Source organism: Polypterus senegalus, chromosome 6, assembly GCF_016835505.1.
Source record: "Polypterus senegalus isolate Bchr_013 chromosome 6, ASM1683550v1, whole genome shotgun sequence".
Lineage (NCBI taxonomy): Eukaryota > Metazoa > Chordata > Cladistia > Polypteriformes > Polypteridae > Polypterus > Polypterus senegalus.
The window spans coordinates 150,766,476-150,791,202 of NC_053159.1; the positions used below are offsets into that span (position 1 = coordinate 150,766,476).

Consider the following 24,727-nt stretch of genomic DNA (forward strand, 5'->3'; position numbering starts at 1 on the left):
GGACAAATGTGTTTTGTATGGTACCATTGTTAGCTTTTCTAAAACCATACAGGATTTCAGCCTTTTAAATGATATGACTGTTTTAGCCAAAATGTCATTTTCAAACTAATAATGATGAAGGAGGATTTGAACTGTGTTTTTTTTTCCTCTGTTATATTTTTATGATTCAGGTCAGGGTTTCAGAGAGGAACAAAACTTGGCAAGCAACACAATCCCCTAAAAGAATGTTCAGCATATACTTAGTAATTATTGTTAATATTATTTTTAATAATAATAATAATAATCTTTACATTTATATAACACTTTTCTTACTATTCAAAGAGCTTCAGTGAGTGGGGAGCCACTTCAACTACCACTAATGTGTAGCATTCATCTGGCCATTTTTGCATCTGTATGCTCACCCACACGTTAGCTGTTAGGTAGTGAAGTGGTGAGAAGAATAGTTAGCCAGTTAGGGCTAGGGGATGATTAGTGGGCCAGAATGTCTAGGCCATGGTCAGCAGCACCCTACTCTTTACAAAGGATGCCCATGGATCTTTTTTGACCACAGAGAGTCAGAACCTCAGTTTTACATCTCATTCGGAGGACCTCATTACTGCACATGGGTATTGGGACCCACATTCAGAACAGAGGGTAAGTGGCCCCTGCTGGCCACACCAATACCTCTTCCAGCAGAAACCTAAGCCTTTCCTAGATGGTCTCCCATCCAAGTATTGGCCGATCTTGAACATGCTTTGCCTCAGGTGGATGACCTGCTTTGAAGTGTATGCATGATAGCTGCTGTTAGTGAACCCGAATATCCACCCGTTCATTTTCTTCCCTTTTTTGATTACTTGTTGGATAGGACAGAAATCAGCTCTGGCAATTCAGAGCACAAAGCAGGAAGCAGTTGTGGACAGGAGAACAATGTTGACAAGTCATACTCCAGCATGGAGACACATACAAATGCTGACTGGTGAATCTAAGCTTCTGTGGCACATTTTTACTTGAAACTGTTGATAAAGAAAAAGCTGCAGTCATCTACTGAGGCCACATCCACACTACTACATTGTCATTTAGAAATTAAAATGACATTTTTAAATGAAAACAATCTCTGTTCACATAGCGTTTTCATATTCTTTATAAAATTATTTTTATTCACTCTGAAACAACAACAACATATGACATGCTGTAGACATTTACTTACACTGCAAATGTGTGCATTTGTGGAAAAATTCTCGAAAACGTACAGTAGGAATGCTGCTGGCCATAAGATTTATCGCAAAGCTGTTGCAAACTATAAATTATTTACTTTTGCCTATTTATGCAGCACTCAAACTGTATAAAACTCAATTTATATACTATTGGTGTCAGGGTGAATGGAGTGGCATCCTGGCCAAGGGTGAAGGTGGTTCCTTTCCCAAATGGGAGCCTGCACTGGAAGGATGAGGATGGACAAGCATCCTGGATGGGGAGGTTGATGTTGCCTTTTCTAGCCAGGTGGCCATAATGGATGAACTGAAGGAGACTGCACATCCAGAAGAATTCCTTCCCCAGTATGCTAGATGGCAGCATCCCTTGGATGGATTTACCAGGTGCATCCCAGCGTGACAAGGGACTTTTAGTTCCAATGGGCAGTGTTGCTGGGTGACTTTTGGACCACCAAGGGGTACCGCAGAAAGGAGGAGATGTTATTTTAAGGATGTTCTGAAAGACGCAGTAGTGCTACCTGAATGCAATATGATAGCATTAGAAGTACTCTAGGGTAAGGCATAAAAGAACCTGCTTGACCGCAAAACACTGACCTGGAGGAGTGGAAGGAGAAGAAATAGCAGTATAATACCGGTGGTTGTGGAACTGGATCTTGCTCACTTGTGAAGATAATGTGTTTAATGAACAAATCCTTTATTTGAACCCAGAACTGCATCAGGTGTGACTGTATCTGAGGTTTAGGGGCTCAGTGGCACCCCCTACTGGTTACAGTGCAAACAGATAATCAACACAATTAGCAACTATTCTGTGCCAGCTATGTTGGAATGTGGTTGTCTTCCATGAAGGGTGACTAATCAGGGAATGAGACGTTGTAATGAGCTGGATTCAATCAGGGAAGGTCTACGTAATGAGCTATGGAAATCAGAGTCTGGAGCCTTAGAGATTAAAAGTTTTTGTTGTCATCCATACACACTACAATGCTGTGGCACCATTTTCAGAAGTACACGGTTCTAAAGAGCATTTTCAAAAGCCTCAGTTTCAGGGAAACACCAAGGAAGGGTAGTCTAAACTCAGAAATAGAGACTAATGTGGACTGGGCCTGAGGGTACAGACATAAAAAAAATAATAAGGCTTGTTGTTTATCTTTAAAATAATTTTATTTTATGTCACATGAAAAAAAACAACAAAATAACTTCATGATTATATGGGGTATAGAGCTTTTAATATTGCAATAGGCTTCAGGTCTGTCTTGACAGATTTTTTGATCAAGCTACCGAGTTTCATAACACTATGTTTTATTCTTTAGTTTATGGTGTATGTTTTTAGGAACTGTTTAATACCAGTGTTTGGCTAGGAATATTTGCATCTGTTATGTGTAATAAAGACATTTGTAACATTATTGTTTATGAAGAAAATGTCTGTCAGGCATAAAAAGCAATGTATGAGAGCACTAAGTTGACATCACTTTAAGGTTACCACTAAGCAGCTGTGGTTCTACAATCACAAGCATGTCAGCATGACATAATGTAAAAAAATCTGTAAACTGTAACTGGTAAAGGTAGCCACTTGGGATGAAGCTGGCTTTGCTACTGATTCCGCTAGGAATGACCGTCGAGCTGGACCTCACAGGTTGTATGCTTTCATTCTGTGTTATGTATTTGATGATACTGATTTTTCTGCAGTTGTTCAATTTGGTGAATTAATAAAGGCCTTTTAGCTTTACTGTGACCATACCACTTGCAGCTGCTGAGGATTAGGGATACTTCTCACCTAATTCAGTCCTTTATGGATACAGAGAAACATCTCTGCACAGTTTTCACAGCAGTAGCAATTTGGGTAAAGAGAATGGCGCATATGTGTGCTGGAGGTATGTAAGGGCAAGAGCGGAGTTTGGGGGTGGAAAGTGGGGCCCTGCGCCTATGGGGGCCTTGCTTTTGAGGTCCGCGTGTCTCATTCGAGGGATTTGCCAAGTTATATTCTCCAGTTATATTTTGTTAAAGTCAGCCTTTTATCTTGCAAAATTTTAACTCAATACTGTAATGAGAAAATCCGGTGTACGTTAACATTACACGGTGGTGCAGTGGTAGAGCTGCTGCCTCGCAGCAAGGAGACCTGGGTTCACTTCCCGGGGCCTCCTTGTGTGGAGTTTGCATGTTCTTCCCGTGTCTGTGTGGGTTTCCTCCGGGTGCTCCGGTAAAGACATTCAGGTTATGTGTATTGGTGATCCTAAATTGTCCCTAGAGTGTGTGTGCCCTGCAGTGGGCTGGCGCCCTGCACGGGATTTGTTCCTGCCTTGCACCCTGTGTTGGCTGGGATTGGCTCCAGCAGACCCCCATGACCCTGTTTTAGGATATAGCGGGTTGATAATGGATGGATGTTAACATTATTTTTATTAAATTTGTGTGCAAGTTTATACAATCTACGTATACCAGTAACAGCGTTTGACGTAACCAGCCCCGCATGTGGTTGGTCAGCCCTAGGCCCCACACACCCCTAAGGCTGCCTCTGTCTAAGGCCAAATATTTCAGGCTGCTGTGGTGAGTACTGGGTAAGCACGTTGGTAGGTGTAATAGGGTATTCCCTGTCCATCCATAAACAAAGAACCAAGAGACAAGAACAGTGCTTTTCATGGGTGATCTAGGAGAAGAGAACAAACCCATGTTTAGTGTAGTCAGCAGGATTTGAACCGTTGATGTGGAGAGTAATGGTGGTTTTGTACAAAAGCTTTCAGTACTTAGAGGAAATCCTGCATGTATTAGGATAGGAGAATACCTGTTGCTCATGGTGTAGAAAAGAGAGCTGCTTCTAGCGGCCTTCATAACCCAGGCATTGCAAGTTAATGGCTGGCTATCGGCAGGAACCAGAGTGCCTATGTTCAAACTGGGAAGGATTGTGATATGATTCAACAACAACAAAAAAAAAATAAAACAATTGTCATTGCTATCCATTTTTTCTCCCTGTATAAGATGCCACTCCATCACAGCGCTGTCACCTGAGCGAACTCTTACTAAGCCATTTCACAGTTGAAAGTCATTTTAATTAACATGCCTGTAAGATGTGGGAGGAAATTGGGAAAAGCCACACTGGCATTTGGAAAACATATCATTTCAACAAGACAGTGTTATATTTCAGCCAGGGTTCAAATGCCATTTTTATGTCTTTTTTATTAATTTTTGATTCATTTATTTATGCTAATATCATTGGCAATTTAGTTTCTATGTACCAATGTATACCCTTATGTTTTGTGTGTTTTATGGGTGGTCCCCCAAGAGGCAGTCACATCTGCCCATCACTGTCAAGGAGTTGTTTCAGCCCTATAAAGGTGGAGGAAAACCCACAGTCCCTTCAGCTTTTTTGTTAATGCACTTGTGGTGTGGCGAATTTCTTAAGTGTTTTTTGTTCATTTTGATTAGTGAGATTCGTTGCATTTTGCTTTGTTTTTTTTTTTTTTACTTTGCCCTGGGAATTTTCGTTTTCTCTAAATTGCCTACTTTTGAAAGCATTTCCTTCTGTGTCTGTGGGCTCCTTCGGGGTATTTGTTAAAATATAACCTTTTTTTTTTTTACAATTTTACTTGGCCCCTTTCATTACTAGCTTGGGTTTGATGGTTATTTCTCCCCTAGTGGGCATTTTGAGTATTTTTAGGACTTTGTGTGCTTTGGAACTCTCTAATACATAACAAACAGGGAATGTTAAGTGAACCTATGTCCTTGGGCTTGTGAGGCCTTAAACACAGTGACAATATGCAACAATAGTTACTAAATAACTAATACTAAATAATACTATAAATATTAAACATACTATAATATTATAAATACTAAATAATAATACATCTTGCCTGAGTTGCCTCGAAAGCTTGCATATTGTAATCCTTTTAGATAGACAATAAAAGGTGTCGTTTTCCTTGGCTTTTCTCTAAATAACTTTTGAAAGTTTTTGCCTTGTAAGGATATATTGAAACAGAAAAAAGTATACATTCTTTATATTTATTAAATAGAATGTACTCTGAAAATAACTCCCCATGATTTGGGGCCAGCAATTTCAAAAGGGACCTGAATCCTTCAAATAGGCCTAGATCTAAAAACCATAAACAGGCCTGAGGCTTATACTATAAGGGAGAGGGGAACCATTGAAATCCCTGACCCAAAAAAGATTTACTTTCATTTCTTTAATTAAAAAATAAAAAAGCTAAATATACAGTAAGTATAAGCTGATGTCCAAAGCATCAAGAATTTAATAAAAAATGCGGTATTTCAAAAAATGAAGACAGCATAGTGTAATACTTATGATGCCTCCTAAAGCAGGCAAATGAAAATAAAACAAAAAAGAAATCCTAAAAACAAGAAACAGAGCCAAGTGTTCCAATAACCAATAGTCAAACAAAAAAGTGAAAAGACCAATTAAACTAAATTTCAGGAGAATCAGATGTGGAGCTAAACACAATGAGCAGGACTGCTAATACCTCAGCAGTTATCTGCAAAATCTAGAACTTTTAAATAGGCCCACCCGCACCGCAGACAGCAGCTACAATGTCAGGAGGCCCCTTCCCCTTGGGCTCAACATACAGAGAACAAGAAATATAAAAACGTAACAACAGCACACATGGAAGACCAAATGAAAATAATAAATAAAAAAATAATGTTAAATAAAAATCTATCCAATAAAGCAAGGAACAAAAAGAAATAGATATTTACTACATAAATCACAAAATCTATATATATAAAAGTCAATGTATATATGTATGTTCCAGCATCACGTCCGAACAGCTGGAGCGATTTTCATGAAACTTGGTACACATGTTTCTTAATGGTTGACTAAAAATACTTTAGGGTGAATTCAGCCCTAACTCACCCCCTTCTAGGTAGGGTGGGGGGTGATCTTACAGTCTTGCATGCATATTATCATCCGGTTGGCACTCGGAATGACCACCAGAGGTTGAACTGGAGGTGACTGCCTGCATTCTTTATGTTTGAGCCCCTGTTACTTTTGAAATTAAATAGAGTTCTATGCGTGCAAGTGTGTGTGTCTGTCCGGCCTGGAAGTGAGACGTAGAGTCGGGGTGAGGGCTCCAGCTTCAAGGATATGCAAGCGAGGCCAGCACACCGGCAAAAGGAAATGTGCTAAGAAAGACAGTTGTTTAGCTGCTAATGCACAAACGATGCAAGCACGTCGGGAACACAAATCCTTATAGCAGAGAGATGCCCAGAGTAGTTCTGACGACTTCACTACTTTCTAGGATCCCGTGCTGGCTTACACAGTTAGTATATAGCAGGCGACTGCCAACATTCTTTATGTTTAAACAGCACCGCGCCCCTGCTGCTTTTCAAATTAAAAAGAGTTCCAAGTGTCAACTGGAGAATAACATACATACAAGACTGCATGACAAGGACATTAGTGAGTCTTTATTGTTTGTTAGTTTATTTTTAAAGTTGTGTTTTTTTTTTAAATATGTATTTCTCAAACAATTATTAAAAAAAACACTTTATTTTCCTCCCGGGCAGCGCTGGGTATTTCAGCTAGTTATCCATAAAAAAGAAAAGAAAAAAATACAGAATAAACAAACAAATGGGAAAAAATAACCCTGGCTAAACCAAAATATTTAGATGCTATGCCCTACCTTAAGTCTTTTTCTACCTTTCGTCTGATGTTTCTGGTGTTATCTCCCTTTGACACAGAAATTATTTTTAGCTGTTTAAAAAAATAGGTGCCAACAGACATATCACTTGCACTTCAGATCAGGTCATCCAACTGAAGCTGACCAGGTCTTAGGTGAGTGACCATCTAGGAAAAGTTTTGGTAGCTGCTGGAAAAAATGTTGGTGAGGCCATCAGGTGGCACTTACCCTCTGGTCTGTGTGTGGGTCCTAATGCCCCTGTAACTAAAGATTGGTGCTGTCCTTCGGATGAGACATACAACCAAGGTCTTGACTCTCTTCTGATCATAAATCATCCCAGGGGTAGGGTATTTCATAAGAATTTAAGAAATTTGATAAATGAGAGGAGACCATTCAGTCCCTCAAGCTTATTTGTGTATGCAAATACTTCTTTAAGATTGTTAAGGTTTCTGCATGTGTCAGTAGTTTTCTCAAAATTCCCACAACTCTTTGTGTAAAGAAGTGCTTCCTGGCTTCAGTACAAAATGCATTTATTACTTAATTTCCACTGATGTCCTCCATTACATGATTTACCGTAAAGTTGACTTTATTCTGCTAAATCTTTCCCAGTGTGCACCACGGTCTTGTCATTCTGGTCCCCAATCATCCCCTGTCTTTCACTGGATAACTTTTCCTGTTATCCCTTCACCATCAAATGGCTAGTGTGTGATGAGCATACTAGTGCAAGAATGGCTGCCATTGCCCCATCCAAGTGGATGCTACACATTGGTGGTGGTTGAAGTGGCTTCCCTTTGACTATGTAAAGTGCTTTGAGTAGGTTAGAAAAACACTATATAAATGTAATAATTTACCTAATTATTCCGAATTAATAGATGAGCTTTACTAATTGTTCAGCTACGAGGTTGTGCCAGAGTGTGCTCTAGCTCCACAACAACCTGAAATCAGATGAAAAATAAATGCACTGTATGTAACAAGACCTTCACAAAAGCTTTGTTTGTCTTAATAGTAATAAGTGACCTGGAGATGCACTATGGTAATCTCTTAAAATCAGCACACTAAAGTGTTACCATTTCTCTACATGCAGTTTATGATTTCTTATATCTGATATCTTTGAGTGATGCGGTGCTGCTTTTTTGCCGTTCATTTCAAAGAGAGCACTATCACAAAGTGCCTTAAACAAGCATCCAGTCTGCTGCTTACGCAGAACATAACAGCATCAATTTCGAAGTGTCTGTCATGACTGTTTAAACACAGATACCACAGCCGATTTTATTTCTTTCAAAAAAGTTAAAGTAAGGCACAAATGTAAATTATAAAGAAGGAAACAACCTGCATCATGAACCTTTGGTATCTCCCAAGGCTGGTTTTGTAAGAACATTTTTTTCCTGTCTTAATTAATGTCAGCTAATCTGTACAATTTTAATTGAATTTCTGAAGTGCTGACAAGATCTGTTTAGCAGGGTGTTTGTCTCACATGGAAATGATAAAGACTGAAGTCAATTTGAACTCTTGTCTCCCACGCAACGCTTTCATGTTTAGTAAACTAAATAAAAGTTTTAAATGACAAATTTTGCCTTTGAAACATTTTTTGTATACATAAAGATATGCATTATTAGTTAAAATACAAAAGACAATAACTTTTTATTAGTCTTTTTTTTTTCATTTTCTTTATAAAAAGTAAAAAGTGCTTAATTTATTAATGTTCATGTTGTTGCCAATTGGTCATTTATAAAATGTGAGGTTGCCTTTAAAATGCAAAAAAAGAAGAAATGAAAATTAATATTGCTAAATAAAATCTTAAGAAGCCCACGAGAAAGGAGTAAGTGCATAAATAGTGTGACATATAATAAATAAACTTATAAATCATCAATAATCAATCAATAATCAAACACCCTTTCTTTGTGTTCATTTACTATATCTCCAGTTAGGGTTTCTAGCAGGCTGGCATCATGCAGGGTTTTTGTTCACTTTCAGTTCTCACTCTGAGGAGTTCAAACACCTGAATGAAGCAGGATGTGTCTTATTTTTTCTTCTCTTTGCTCTTGACTAAACAAGATCAATACTGTAGCTATAATGAAAGGTGCTTTAGGTTTCTTGGGTTACAGATCTCCATTGACCTGTATTTATAACCCTGAGCATCCACTCTGGGAGACAAAGAAGCATTTTTCCACTCAAGTTAAACTCTTCCACATTCTTTAATATTTTGATTTTGTTTTACAACATGTGGGTACTTTAATCGGACCACCTGCCTTTTCCATAAAATTACTAAACCAGTAAAAGCATCATACTGTATGCGCAGACAGCTCTGCTTAAAGCGCATAGTCAAGTACCAAAATATTGTGAGCTTGTGCAATACAGAGGGAGAATGGGTAAGAATCAATTGTGTAAGCTAATATGTAGAAATATCAGTGCAGACATTAAACCAATGACCATCTGCGAAGAAGAGCTTAACTGAGTTAGTCATTCAGCCTGATCACTTTAAAAAGATTTATTATACAGTATTTTGGAGGGCTATACGAAGAAGGAGTAGTAAAGCTTAGCTATCAGTTTTACAGTGAAACACTCAATGCTCAATGACCACTTACAGGGTATTCTTTCTGATGTTCAAATTAGATTCCAATCTGACATAAGCATCCAAGCAATGAAAAGGTAAACACACCCAGACAGGGTTGCTTTGTTCAGAGACACAATCTGAGTAGTTTCTGCCATGTTTCAGATATGTGTAATATATAGAAATTATAGTCCAAAATTAATTCAAGCAGTACTGCTGCTTTACCATTTATGGACCTTAAGTTAAACAGGGCTACATTAGCGGCAGAAAGTTTGCTGTGCACAGATCCAGATCCGGAGTTATGTAAATAAAGCATACAGTACATTTGGCCACTTTGACACTCTCGTGATCAGAACCCTGAGCAGCATTGTGTACTTTAGGAAAAAGGAGCTGCAGTATGCCAATATTTTTAATAATACTGTATTCCAAGCTGACATTTGTCATTAACAGAGTGTTTAACATAAAAGAGTTCATTACAAGAAATGTAACACTAAGCTGAGAAACAGCAAGGAGGACGAAAATATGAAACAAGCACTTGGGAAATGTTGGTGGACTTACATATTAGAAAATTAGTCAGCACAACAAAGCTCATTAATGCTATCCACCTAATTCCTCCGAAACATCAACTTGAATGTTCCATAATGTTTACCGCACTACTTGTTAACTTCCTCCATGCATCTATAGTTCTCCATATAAAGAAAAACCTCTTAATGTTTGAGTGAAATTTCAAACTTTGCCCCTTGTTCTTGCTGAACGCATTTTAAAAGAACAATTTTAATTCCTTTCAAAATGTATATAGTATGTAGCAAGGAAAGGTTTTGATCCAGTAAATATGTGAAATAGCAATATAAGATTAATAGAAAATGAAATCCTGGACAATGGGAAGATGCAGTGTAAAGCTGAGTGTAGTGCTCTAGTGGCCATCTTAGATGTGTTAATCTCCACAGGTAAGCTGATGTCAGTGGGTTAGAGATACACACAAATGCCCAGAAATGTAGCATGAGATCTGCAAAATGCAGTCAGAAGAGACATCAAGGCTACCACCAAAAGAACCTATAGCAGGAATCTGGCACTCCAGATTTTGGTTGAACGAGAAATCAAAACAGAATCCTAACCCAAGATAAAAGGTATGAAATTGTGTTCTTGAATAAAATAATGAAACAATATACAGTGAAGGAAAGTGAGAAAGTGTGCAAAAATGTACAAAGATCTTTTTTGTAGAGAGAGGAGGCAGTAAGCATGGGCCAGCACACCCTTCCTGCAGTGATTCCAGTGATCAGTAAATGGGCCACAATAGGCAAACTAACATCCGGGTACGAGGAGCTACAATCAATCAACTAACAGTAGGACCAATAACACTTTATAATGTGACATATCAGAAATTAAAGCTCAGTATCTCTCGTCACATATGGCATATGGCAGCCAATCACCTATCCAAGTTTTAGTTCTTTCAGTTAAAGACAAAAAGATGTGGCTGCAATGGTTAAGAACACAAGGACTTGGTACTGCAAAAATGGAAAAACCTCTGGTCCCTAATAATTCATGCTGAAAGGAGACCATAGATGTCCCAAGGTGTGACTCATCCACTAACGGGCAATTGCAGTTTAATAGTGTGCAGTGTAGTTTACTGGCCTACATGGGCAATGTTAGAATGTCAAGAATATTTAAACATCATTACATATACAATATATCCTGAATCATCAGCAAATGAACTTATTCCGCAGCATTATGTTGCCTGTCAAAAATCTAGGAAATTCCTGGAAAGGATCCAGAAACATAAATTCAGCTTGATGCAGGACCTCCCTAGTCACTACATGTCAATCCAATTGAGCATCTGTGGGATGAGATGAAATGACTCATTCGCTGTAGAGATACTACGCCATTAATTTAGAACAACTGTGTAACATATTGAAGTTGACACAGGCCCCATCTGTGTATCATTCTTTCTTTTTCTTGTTGAGTGTATTTCATTTAATTTCTTCTTCACTCTATTTGTCCTGCTGTGAGTTGCATTAGCTTCAAAACATTGAGCCAGAATGACCAGACCACCCTATATTTAGCAACCTCTTACGACCCACGCTGATGAATTCCAAAATACTTGTAATCCACCTGCTTGATACAATTTCTCCAGTATATCCTGGATCTGCACCTGGGTCCTGAGCCATGCCTTATATTCTTTCCATTGAAGGCGTCAAGGGGGCATTCCAACTATCTAAAGAGTGTAAATTTTCTTCTCTTGATCCAGAGAATCAGTGGTTCTGCTATAACATCCTCCCATATTGTCTAGTTCCTCACCCTGTAACAGAAAGTGAGACCAGCAACAAAGAACACAAACCTAATTTCAGCTACTAATATTCATGATCTCAATACTTTGGTTACTACTAAGATCTACTGATCATAAGTGTGGATGGGGATGGGGAAACAAAAGCTTTGTCTGAAGACTTAATTCTTGGTTCACAAGAATGGTCTGATACAATCTCCACAAAACTGTTCCCTGACTCTTTGGTCAAATTCTCAATCACCACTTACCTCACCCATGAACAAGACCACTTGGGACAGCTCCCCTTCCTTCTTCATCTGAAGAGAACAAGCCACTGCTCATCAGGAGAGGACCTCAACCTTAAAAATGGATGTATTGATTCTCATCCTACATCACACACACTGTTGGGAACCATTTCAGAATACACTGCAGATCATAGTCTGATGAAGCCATGGAGAAAACATCTTCTGCAAACAGCAGAGATGCAGTCTTTACCTTCTAAAACTTTAAACTCTCCAAACCTCAGCTGCACCTTAATATCCTGGCCATGAAAATCATGAAGAGACAAGCTGAATCTTTGATAGAGACCACAGCCCACACTGAACAAACTTAATACCAAGTATGCATATGTGACAACCACTCTGCAAATACAGGAACTGAATGGCAAGCAGCAGATGCCAAAGAGCCCTATTTGCTTAAAACACCTTCCACATGATATTACAGTGCACACAACCTTCACAAAGCACATGTACACACGAATGCTAAATTCCCTTGAGCCCTCAAATATCTGTACGTAATGAGTACAGAGTTGGTACACCCTTTCAGAATATCGTTTTTCCTTGAACTAATGTATGAAGGTGATCATTTCTGGCACCACATCCGAGTGGCAGCCTTTCCAGCAGCTTCGTATATGACTTTATCTTTTTACCTTTTTATCTCTATTTTTCTCTATTTCACTGATCACTTCTACCACTTTCTTTTATGTGGAATTGCTCCCTGGACACTTTTTACTATTTTACTACTTGACATGGATTTTTACTCTCCGAGAATCGCCTATTCAAGTAGTCAGCTTAAAGCACTGAGAAGAAATGCTTATGCCGGTGTGGTTCCTTATTTACCTGACGAGGTAAGAAGACGATATCGGGGCAGCCGAGCGCAAAGGTAAAAGATAAGATTAAATCGAGACAACTTGAGAGAAAATGGCGTTATAAACCGTCGGTGCCTTCTGTGATCCTGGGAAATGTGAACTCACTACCAAATAAGATCGACGAACTGGCTGTGCTGGTGAAAAATGTCAGAACCTGCAGAGAATGCAGCTTGTTGTGTTTTAGTGAAACATGGCTAACAGCTAAAATCCCAAATGCTAACGTGGAGCTACCTGGGTTTAGCACAGTTAGAGCGGACAGAGATGCAAGTACCTGCGGGAAGAAGAAAGGAGGAGGACTCGCTCTCTATGTCAATACAAAGTGGTGCAACTCAGGACATGTAAACGTTAAAATCTCCACTTGCTGCAGGGACATCGAACTGTTGGCCGTAAGTCTGCGCCCTATTACTTGCCCTGAGAGTTTGGACACGTGATTGTTGTTATTGTTTACATCCCCCCTCAAGCGAACGCGGAGATGGCGAGTGACATCATCCATTCCGCAGTTGCTAAGTTACAAACGCAGCACCCTGAGGCACTTGTGCTAATCGCTGGAGACTTTAACCATGTAACGCTGGACAAAACATTACCTGCCTTCTCCCAGTATGTGGATTGTAACACTTGGGGAAACAGGACTATCGACCTACTGTATGCAAACGTTAAAGACGATACAGCGCCACCCGCTGCCTGCGCTTGGGAAAGCAGATCATAACCTGGTTCTGCTTCAGCCTCAATACAAACCAAGAGTGAGGGCGCTACCTACAACTACACGCTCATTCAGGAAGTGGTCCCCTGAGGCAGAGCAGGCTCTGAGAGACTGCTTTGGAACTACAGACTGGGATATATTGCTTGGGTCACATAGTGAGAACATTGAAGAGGCTGTTGAATGCACAACTGATTACATCAACTTCTGTATGGACATTGTAGTTCCAGTAAGAACAGTACTGCTATGCTAACAACAAGCCATGGATTACAAGTGACATCAAGGGCCTTTTGAACCAGAAGAAAAGGGCTTTTAAAGGTGGTGATCAGCATGAGCTCAAGCGCGCGTGCAGAAGGAACTCCGAGTCCAGCTCAGGGCGGCGAAAGAGCAGTACAGGAGAAAGCTGGAGCAGAAGTTGCAGAACAACAGCATGAAGGAAGTGTGGGATGGGATGAAGATTATCACTGGCTGCAGCTCGGCGGGGCCGCCATCGAGACAGACGTGGAGAGAGCAAACCAAATGAACAACTTCTTTAATAGGTTTGATCACAGTAACCCACTCTCACCTCGAGTACTGCATCCTCCAACCATCATGCTGATACCAGCATAGGTGAGACATCCCCACCCACAATTACAGCAGCCCATGTGAGCAGAGAGCTGAAAAGACTTCGTGCCAGCAAAGCAGCGGGTCCAGATGGTGTATCGCCACGACTGGGGAGTCCTCTACAGCGCATCTTCAACCTGAGCCTGGAACAGGGGAGAGTCCCAAGGCTTTGGAAAACATCTTGTATCACCCCTGTCCCAAAGGTATCACGTCCTAGTGAGCTGAATGACTTCCGGCCTGTTGCTCTGACGTCACATCTGATGAAGACCATGGAGCGGCTGCTGCTTCACCACCTGAGGCCACAGGTCCGCCACGCCTCGACCCTCTGCAGTTCGCATACCAGGAGAAGGTGGGAGCGGAGGATGCCATCATCTATATGCTACACGATCCCTCTCCCACCTGGACAGAGGCAGTGGTGCTGTAAGAATTATGTTTTTGGACTTCTCTAGCACCTTCAACACCATCCAACCTCTGCTCCTTAGAGACAAGCTGACTGAGATGGGAGTAGACTCACACCTGGTGGCATGGATTGTGGACTATCTTACAGACAGACCTCAATATGTGCGTCTTGGGAACTGCAGGTCTGACATTGTGTCAGCAATACAGGGCGCCGCGGGGACTGTACTTTCTCCGGTCCTGTTCAATCTATATACATCAGACTTCCAATATGACTGGAGTCCTGCCACATGCAAAAGTTTGCTGATGACACTGCTATTGTGGGCTGCATCAGGAGTGGGCAGGAGGAGGAGTACAGGAAGCTAATCAAAGACTTTGTTAAATGGTGCGACTCAAACCACTTACACCTTAACACCAGCAAGACCAAGGAGCTGGTGGTGGATTTTAGGAGGCCCAGGCCCCTCATGGACCCTGTGATCATCAGAGGTGACTGTGTGCAGAGGGTGCAGACCTATAAATATCTGGGAGTGCAGCTGGATGACAAATTGGACTGGACTGCCAATACTGATGCTCTATGTAAGAAAGGTCAGAGCAGACTATACTTTCTGAGAAGGTTGGCATCCTTCAACATCTGCAGTAAGATGCTGCAGATGTTCTACCAGACGGTTGTTGCAGTGCCCTCTTCTATGCGGTGGTGTGCTGGGGAGGCAGCATAAAGATGAAAGACTACTCACGCCTGGACAAACTTGTTAAGAAGGCAGGCTCTATTGTAGGAGTAAAGTTGGACAGTTTAACATCTGTGGCAGAGCGACGGGCATTAAGCAAACTCCTGTCAATCATGAAGAATCCACTGCATCCACTGAACAGTGTCATCTCCAGGCAGAGGAGTAGCTTCAGTGACAGACTTTGTCACTGTCTGCTCCACTGACAGACTGAGGAGATCGTTCCTCCCTCACTATATGACTCTTCAATTCCACCCGAGGGAGTAAATGCTAACATTACTCAAAGTTATTGTCTGCTTTCACATGCATTTTTATTACTAATTTAATATTGTTTTTTGTATCAGTATACTGCTGCTGGATTATGTGAATTTCCCCTTGGGATTAATAAATTATCTATCTATCTATCTATCTATCTATCTATCTATCTATCTATCTATCTATCTATCTATCTATCTATCTATCTATCTATCTATCAGTATGCAGTGATCTCAGCATTTCTTGCTGATTGTCATCCACCCCCTGGTTAAGATACATGCATAATCTTATATATAAATGTCTACGCGTGGAAGTGTATGTGTCTGTCAGGCCCAGAAGTGAGAGGTGGAATCGGGGTAAGGGTTCCCCCACCGAGGAAATAGAAAACTCGCTTAGCCGCTAATAACACAAGCGGGGCCAGCACATCAGTCGCTTAGAAGCTAACATCGCCAAAACAGTGTGCCTTTTACTTTTCCTCCCACCGCTAATACACAAGCGAGACGAGCACTTAGGCAAAGCGAAACATCCAAAACAGACAAAGTCGCTTAGCTGCTAACATCTGCAAAACGGTATCCCTTTTACTTTTCTTCCCACTGCTAATGCAGAAGTGATGCAAGCACGTTGGCAAAACGAATCCTCCTAGGAGAAAGACGCCCAGAGTAGTTCCTTTCAATTACCTGACATCTCTACATTTCAGTTTTTTTTCTGATGATTTCAATAGTTTGTAGGACCCCGGGCTTTCTACAGCACGGGCTTACACAGCTAGTTTATTATATATATGTGTGTCTTTTTTGATTGTTTTATTTTTAATTTTATTTTGGTCATGTCATTGTGCCACCATTTTGTTATTGTTTTCTGCCATTAATGGCCATATTGTGTACCATCAGCTAGAGTGGCTACTACCATGTGATCGTGGGTGCCATGACACATGACATCATCATGAGGCAACTATAGAAGATGCTGACATGGTGAACAGTTCATTTTAGCTTTTGCATAATTTAAAAAAGTAAGTAATGTTTTCCCTGGATAGGACATTCTAAAGATTAGTTTGGCTTTGACTCCTGTTTAGATCTCTGTTTTTTTTTAAAAATAGTTTTGTCCCAGTCAAAGCTTAGCTTGACTGGTAGGTTAATGTTTTTGGTTATAAATCCTTGCCTGTTTTCAGATTTCTTCCAATAATTCTCTAAATTTCCTAATCTTTCGTGATCTTTACCCTACAATGATACAAGGTACTGGATGCTTTCAGTCAGTATTAACATCGTCGTCCTTGGTAAAAGTAAGTGTTTTAAATACTACAGTGACGTCAGTCATAGATATGAGCCTAACCCCAAGCAATGTTTCTGAATCATACAAGGAGGGTGCATCTACCAGTTTAATTCATTTTATGCTATCCAAGAGCAAACTGGTGATTCACAACTAAAGCTGATGCCACTTTACATGACCTCTAGTCATTGGGTATGTCAGATTTAATTAATGCAGTTGTTGATCTCATCATCCAGACCTTTCAAGTTACAGCTGAAAATCATTAGGTGTGTCACATTTAGCAATTGCATGCCAACTTTCCAACACAGTCACGCTCATCTTTTTTTGTGAATGCCATTAACAGGCTGTCTGACGAAGCAGTGGAAGAAAGAGTAACAGGTACACCGAGTTCATCTGCAGTCCAGCCACTTTTTTTCATTCTGTTGTGGCACATTAAACACAAGACATTGGACAGCTCAGATTTTCTTCTGTTTTTCAGGTCAAAACACCCATATTCATTATTCCTCGTACTTCAGGATAAGCATTTATTTGTTTCCAGCTCTCATGCACACAGAGCCCAACCCTACAGCTAAAGACAGGTTTGATTTTGTAGGAGTGAGCTGTGAACTAATTGGAGTGAGTCACTGGGTATGTCACACTATGTAACTGGCCTTCATGATAGTACACGGACAACTGCCTCTGACTCGCTAAGGTTATGTAAATAAAAATCTCTGCAAAGTCGAAAATTGTAAAGTAAATTTATTATATGAAGTGGCTGCTCAAAGCATAAAATGTTGTAATGAGTGTTTTCTTTATTTACTTAATGTAGTTAGTTTATCCTTTGCCTTTTGCACGGTTTCTTAGGTCATTTTAAGAATTTAATTAATTAAACAAGTGAGCAAATGCTAACATGTGTTTGTGTAGCTAAGAATGCCCTTCAAAATGTGACTGGACTGAATGTCTTAGTGATGACCACAATACAAACGTGGCAGAGTGCAGAAAGAGTGTTTCCCTTAATAGTTTTTGATAAATTTATTTTTTCATCTATTTATAAACTTCAATGTGTTAACCATTTTAGCTCTAAACACAGTGACACATAGCAGTGCTCCTTATACATTATGCATGCTGCTGTAAAATTATCTGGAAATTTAAGGTGTAAACACTTCAGGCGGTAGAGTACCTCCGTGGTTGTTATTTCACTTTTAAAGTTAAGATTTCAGTTAGAAGCAAGTTATTTCTAATTGACTCTGCATAATCATAGTTGACTGCATTGTTAGATATTTGCAACTGAACTCTGACATGAAAATAATTGTGTACTGCTAAAGTACTAATGATACGGTAAAGCAACCCTGTAATGAAAAAAAACAAAATCAGATAATTTAAAAAAAAGTGTTTGGAGCATCACATGTCTTTATTATGTGTTAGGCACTTACAAAAAAACAAAATTACTCATCAGCCTGATTAGGGTTAGGTTAGGGTTATAGGAGGATGAGTACCATATATTGGCAGATTTTGGAGATGCCCTCTGCAGATGGGATGTGTATTTCTGTGCTTAATTCAGTGAAGGTTCATGATTCAAGAAAGTGGGAAAAATGACAATAAAAAATGTTTTTTAGAGTGGCAGTGATGTGGAAATAGTGTTTACTAATCAAAACTTGTAATAACAAAGTCACCAGTATTAGAAAAGTCAAAATAAAAGAACAGAAATATCCATTAAAAGTAAAGTACAATCAAGGACATGTAAAGCAATAAAATCCTATATTTTCTTGAAGACACTACTAAGTCCAAAATCCCAGGTCCCTCACATTAAAAAAATGTAAAAGAAAACAAAAGCAATATTAATTTTGAAACAGACAATTAAAACAATAAAAGAAAAATTCTTGTTTTAGAAATTAATAAAGCAAATTGTTTCTTGTATATGTTAATATTGTTCTAACAGTTAAACCTTTAGTCAGTTTACCAAGAAGTGTAGTGGACAGCAGGACATTACGGACCTTTAAACCTCAACTTGATGTTATTTTGGACAGTCTTGGAGAATGGACGAGAGGAGGTTGTTGGACTCAATGGCCTGTTGTTGTCACAGTTTTTATAATAACATTCTACATTTTAATATATTATGTAGCTGGAGAGTGCTTACGTGCTTATCAGACATGCAAGTAAATATTTCATTGTACTCTGTATAAATGACAATACTACTGCATCTACTATGTGTATTTTTATTCAACTGCTTTTACTAGGTCTTGCCAAGAAAATATTAGTTTATTATTTATATATTCCTTCTATTAGCTCATTCTCTGAACATGCTTTTTCTATTACAGAATCATGGAGAGAAACAGTCTGCCTCAACAGTCTTGGCACAAAATCAAAAACACCTCTAGATAAAACACAAATGAATATGCAATATTTATTCATATAAATGCCATGTTCGCTTGAGAACAGAAGTGGCAAAAAAGCACCAGTTCTAAGAATAGCTAATTTTTATTTTATTGAAAATAATAAGTCACAATATTTATTTCTTTTTTATACTGATTGCAGGCTAGACCACTGATGTTTACAAACATTGTGAGTGCAAATTAATGACACAATGGCACTCCTTAGCTTACCCAGTAAAACCTAGGCTGGGATACTGGAATCGTCAGTCCCGTAAATTTCATGCTGTCTTTGAATTCCAAGATTTTAGAATTTAGAAATCAGATATATAAAAAATAAAATAAAGAGAAGGTCAGGTACAACAGAGCATATTGAAACTGCCTAACTAGTGAAGAAGTCTCATGTAATCTGCCCGTAAAGGTGAAACCTGAGGGATTACCTGCCTACTAGGTTTTTAATGAAACTTGGGGAGTTTTAATGAGGCTGGAGAAATGATTATAGTTAAATTAATGATTCTTCATTTCTTTGTTATTTTTCAGTGATTTTGATTATTCTATACAATTCTTTCTATGACAGTACTGTCTACTGTACTACTTTTTCCTCTCTCTTGCATCAGTTATTTGTTTGTTCAGCTCTAGAACTCCATGCTTAGGTTCCCTTGTCAGGTTTACTCTGTCTCAGTCTCCAGATTAAAACTGTCTGCTCCTTCTGCTTTTTTAAATTTTCATTCATTAATTCAAATTCCAATAGATGTTGTGACAGCGCCAATACCACTATGGTGTACAGCAAGTCAAATTTATTGTCATGTGAGCAAAGTACAATGGAATACATATTGGCATGTCTCCTCAGACAGCTGACAAGAAACACAATAGAAATAAATAAATAAAAATTATGTGTAATATGTAACATATATACAGTGGTGTGAAAAACTATTTGCCCCCTTCCTGATTTCTTATTCTTTTGCATGTTTGTCACACAAAATGTTTCTGATCATCAAACACATTTAAACATTAGTCAAATATAACACAAGTAAACACAAAATGCAGTTTTTAAATGATGGTTTTTATTATTTAGGGAGAAAAAAAAATCCAAACCTACATGGCCCTGTGTGAAAAAGTAATTGCCCCCTGAACCTAATAACTGGTCGGGCCACCCTTAGCAGTAATAACTGCAATCAAGCGTTTGCGATAACTTGCAATGAGTCTTTTACAGTGCTCTGGAGGAATTTTGGCCCACTCATCTTTGCAGAATTGTTGTAATTCAGCTTTATTTGAGGGTTTTCTAGCATGAACCGCCTTTTTAAGGTCATTCCATAGCATCTCAATTGGATTCAGGTCAGGACTTTGACTAGGCCACTCCAAAGTCTTCATTTTGTTTTTCTTCAGCCATTCAGAGGTGGATTTGCTGGTGTGTTTTGGGTCATTGTCCTGTTGCAGCACCCAAGATCGCTTCAGCTTGAGTTGACGAACAGATGGCCGGACATTCTTCTTCAGGATTTTTTGGTAGACAGTAGAATCCATGGCTCCATTTATCACAGAAAGCCTTCCAGGTCCTAAAGCAGCAAAACAACCCCAGACCATCACACTACCACCACCATATTTTACTGTTGGTATGATGTTCTTTTTCTGAAATGCTGTGTTCCTTTTACGCCAGATGTAACAGGACATTTGCCTTCCAAAAAGTTCAACTTTTGTCTCATCAGTCCACAAGGTATTTTCCCAAAAGTCTTGGCAATCATTGAGATGTTTCTTAGCAAAATTGAGACGAGCCCTAATGTTCTTTTTGCTTAACAGTGGTTTGCGTCTTGGAAATCTGCCATGCAGGCCGTTTTGCCCAGTCTCTTTCTTATGGTGGAGTCGTGAACACTGACCTTAATTGAGGCAAGTGAGGCCTGCAGTTCTTTAGACGTTGTCCTGGGGTCTTTTGTGACCTCTCGGATGAGTCGTTTCTGCGCTCTTGGGGTAATTTTGGTCGGCCGGCCACTCCTGAAAAGGTTCACCACTGTTCCATGGTTTTTGCCATTTATGGATAATGACTCTCACTGTGGTTCGCTGGAGTCCCAAAGCTTTAGAAATGGCTTTATAACCTTTACCAGACTGATAGATCTCAAATACTTCTGTTCTCATTTGTTCCTGAATTTCTTTAGATCTTGGCATGATGTCTAGCTTTTGAGGTGCTTTTGGTCTACTTCTCTGTGTCAGGCAGCTCCTATTTAAGTGATTTCTTGATTGAAACAGGTGTGGCAGTAATCAGGCCTGGGGGTGGCTACGGAAATTGAACTCAGGTGTGATACACCACAGTTAGGTTATTTTTAACAAGGGGCAATTACTTTTTCACACAGGGCCATGTAGGTTTGGATTTTTTCTCCCTAAATAATAAAAACCATCATTTAAAAACTGCATTTTGTGTTTACTTGTGTTATATTTGACTAATGGTTAAATGTGTTTGATGATCAGAAACATTTTGTGTGACAAACATGCAAAAGAATAGCAAATCAGGAAGGGGGCAAATAGTTTTTCACACCACTGTACAACTATATACAATATTTACAGTTAGGGTCATAAGTATTTGGACAGTGATAATTTTGGCTCGGGGCACCATCACAATGAATTTGAAATGAAGCAATCAAGATGTGATTGAAGTGTAGACTTACAGTTTTAATCCAAGGGGTTTAATAAAAACATTGTATGAGGCATTTTCATACATTGTCCCCCCATTTTCAGGGGCTCAAAGTATTTGGAGAAACTATCCATCCATTTTCCAACCCGGTGAATCCAAACACAGGGTCATGGGGGTCTGCTGGAGCCAATCCCAGCCAACACAGGGCACAAACCAAACCCAGGCAGGGTGCGAACCCACCGCAGGACACACACAAACACAGACCAAGCACACACTAGGGCCAATGTAGAATCACCAATCCACCTAACCTACATGTCTTTGGACTGTGGGAGGAAACCGGAGCGCCCGGAGAAAACCCACACAGACACGGGGAGAACATGCAAACTCCACGCAGGGAGGACCCAGGAAGTGAACCCGGGTCTCCTAACTGCGAGGCAGCAGCACTACCATTGCGCCACCATGCCGCCCGATGGACAAACTAACATTATCATTTTTCAATACTTAGTTGAAAATCATTTTCATTCAAACACCTGGGGCCTCATGTATAAACGGTGCGTACGCACAGAAATGTTGTGTAAGAACTTTTCCACGTTCAAATCACGATGTGTAAAACCTACACTTGGCGTAAAGCCACGCACTTTTCCACGGTACCTCATGCCTTGTCGTACGCAAGTTCTCCGCTCGGTTTTGCAAACTGGCGGCACCCAGCGTCAAAGCAGTGCTACTGTTCTTGTGTGATTACTCATTATTTTCATGACGCGGCTTTATAAATACACAGAAACTAACCGCATATTGTTTATTAGTGTAATGCATCTGATTGTAATTAACTCTTAACAATATAATGGTCCAGGGAACAGCCATAATATTCCAAATACCATAACTGCTTTAGCGTTGTTACTCTCACTTCTTCTTCTTCTTCTTCTTCTTCTTCTTCTTCTTTCAGCTCCTCCCGTTAGGAGTTGCCACAGCGGATCATCCTTTTCCATATTTCTCTCACTGCACCACTCGGAGTATTTATATCACTGTATCTGAGTGTGAATCACAGCATCAGCTGATCGGAAAGAGAATTATCGGTATACAGCTTTAAGGACACGCTGTCTCAGCCACTGCAAAACGTTTTAAAGCCTTTCCTGTACAGACCTCGCGGTTCAGAAACAGTTTCATCCCAAGAACTTTAAATGCAGTCAATCAAGTGCCCCTTGTAGAACTGTTTGTACTTATAAATACAATCACCCCACTGTAAACTTGCACTACAGTTATAATATCTCACAACCTGGGCCACTTTCTAAAGCGCGTATTTACATATGATGACGATATCATTTTTAAGGTGAAATGCAGCAAAATATGTTTGTTAAATTATACACATAAAACTTTAACTTCATTTAAATAATCTATATTCTTCACTGGGAGTGTCGTGAAGGATAGAATAATTAAACATGTACTACGAAGATATTTCAATGTTCTTTAAACGTTTTGAAGAATCGGCGCTAAGCTTACAGATGGCTTAACGTCTATTACAGAGCTGATTGTGTGGCGATCGGTTACTTGGGGAAAGAAAAGCAAGGACTCTTGGGCGGCCACGCCAATATATATTGAATATAAAACAGAAAGAGAAATAACAACACAGCTAAAAGCATGCGACAAATTTCGACAAAAGATAAATGCTTGTCATGAGCACGAGGCTCATGTAACACATGTTTAATAATGTGCTTTAGCTCCTATCATCATGAAAATGACATCACGTATACATCTCAGTATTTTAGTTATTCAGAGAGCTGTAATATTACAAATGTAATGGACTCTGTGTCCAGTTGGAGGAAGAGAGCCAGTTTAAGAAGCAAGATCACACACATAAATCACATACGAGTAGAAGATCAAATACAAAACAAAGCATTTAACGTGCTACTTTAATTACGATGTGATTTGAGAAACTGGTTGATTAAACGATTTTAAGATGAAGTTTATAATGTTCAAATGACAAAATAAACTACGTGATTAAAGTGGAAAATTCGAGATTAAAGTTGACATTTCGTGCTATTTCCCCCCCGTGTGCCTTTTTTCTCTGTACCCTAATAAGCTTTCATATGACACTCAGACAGTGGGCTTACAACTCTTCTTTTCACGGCAACTTTGATATGTGACTTCTTTTTTATTTCCGGCACTGTGCGATTTTGTGAATGTGAGCTTTCAAGTTTCTCCAACACGCTATGTCACTCGATCAACTTCCTTTTGTTGATTATACCACGGCTTATTTGAACAAATAGTATGTTTTTCCTTTGCCTCCACTTGGTATTTGCTGAAATTCTTATGTTTCCCCCGTGCTTTTCCCATTGTCTTTTCACAGAAGGCTGCGCTTAAGGGCGATTTATATTGATTTGCATATTCAAATAGGCGTAATTCTGGGAGGATTTGGGGCGTTACATAATGCGCGTGCACAAGCGTTAGTTTTCACGCGGATTTATGTAACGGAGTACGCACAGATTCCTGCATCTGGATTTTTCTGTGCGTAAGCACATTTCGGCTTTTGTGCTTACGCCATGTTATAGTGCGAGTTCTACGCACGGCGTTATAAATGAGGCCCCTGAAGTCTGGAACCCATGGCATCCTTCTGATTTTTTTGCCAGGCCTTTATTGCAGCTGTCTTGATCAATAGACTTTCTGACTTCAGGTTTGGGTTGAGATCAGTTAGGTTGAGGTCAGCTTCTTTGCTTTGAAAAGCATTTGGTTTGCTTTCACATTATGTTTTGGCTCATTGTCCATTTGTACTGTGAAGCATCATCCTATCATTGTGTTTGCATACCAGAAGAAGGTGGAAGCGGAGGATGCCATCATCTACATGCTATACCGATCCCTCTCACACTTGGACAGAGCAGAGGTGCAGTAAGAATTATGTTTCTGGACTTCTCTAGCGCTTTCAACACCATCCAACCTCTGCTCCTTAGGGACAAGCTAACAGAGATGGGAGTAGATTGATACCTGGTGGCATATATTATGAACTATCTTACAGACAGACCTCAGTATGTGCGTCTCGGGAACTGCAGGTCTGACATTGTGGTCAGC

At 39.6% G+C, this 24,727-nt stretch overlaps 1 protein-coding gene across 2 annotated transcripts in view; it reads right to left on the reverse strand.

Moving 5' to 3' along the window:
• Positions 1–24,727, reverse strand: part of thsd7ba (thrombospondin, type I, domain containing 7Ba) — a 1,045,844-nt gene that overhangs the window by 318,504 nt on the left and 702,613 nt on the right. The window lies entirely within an intron of this gene.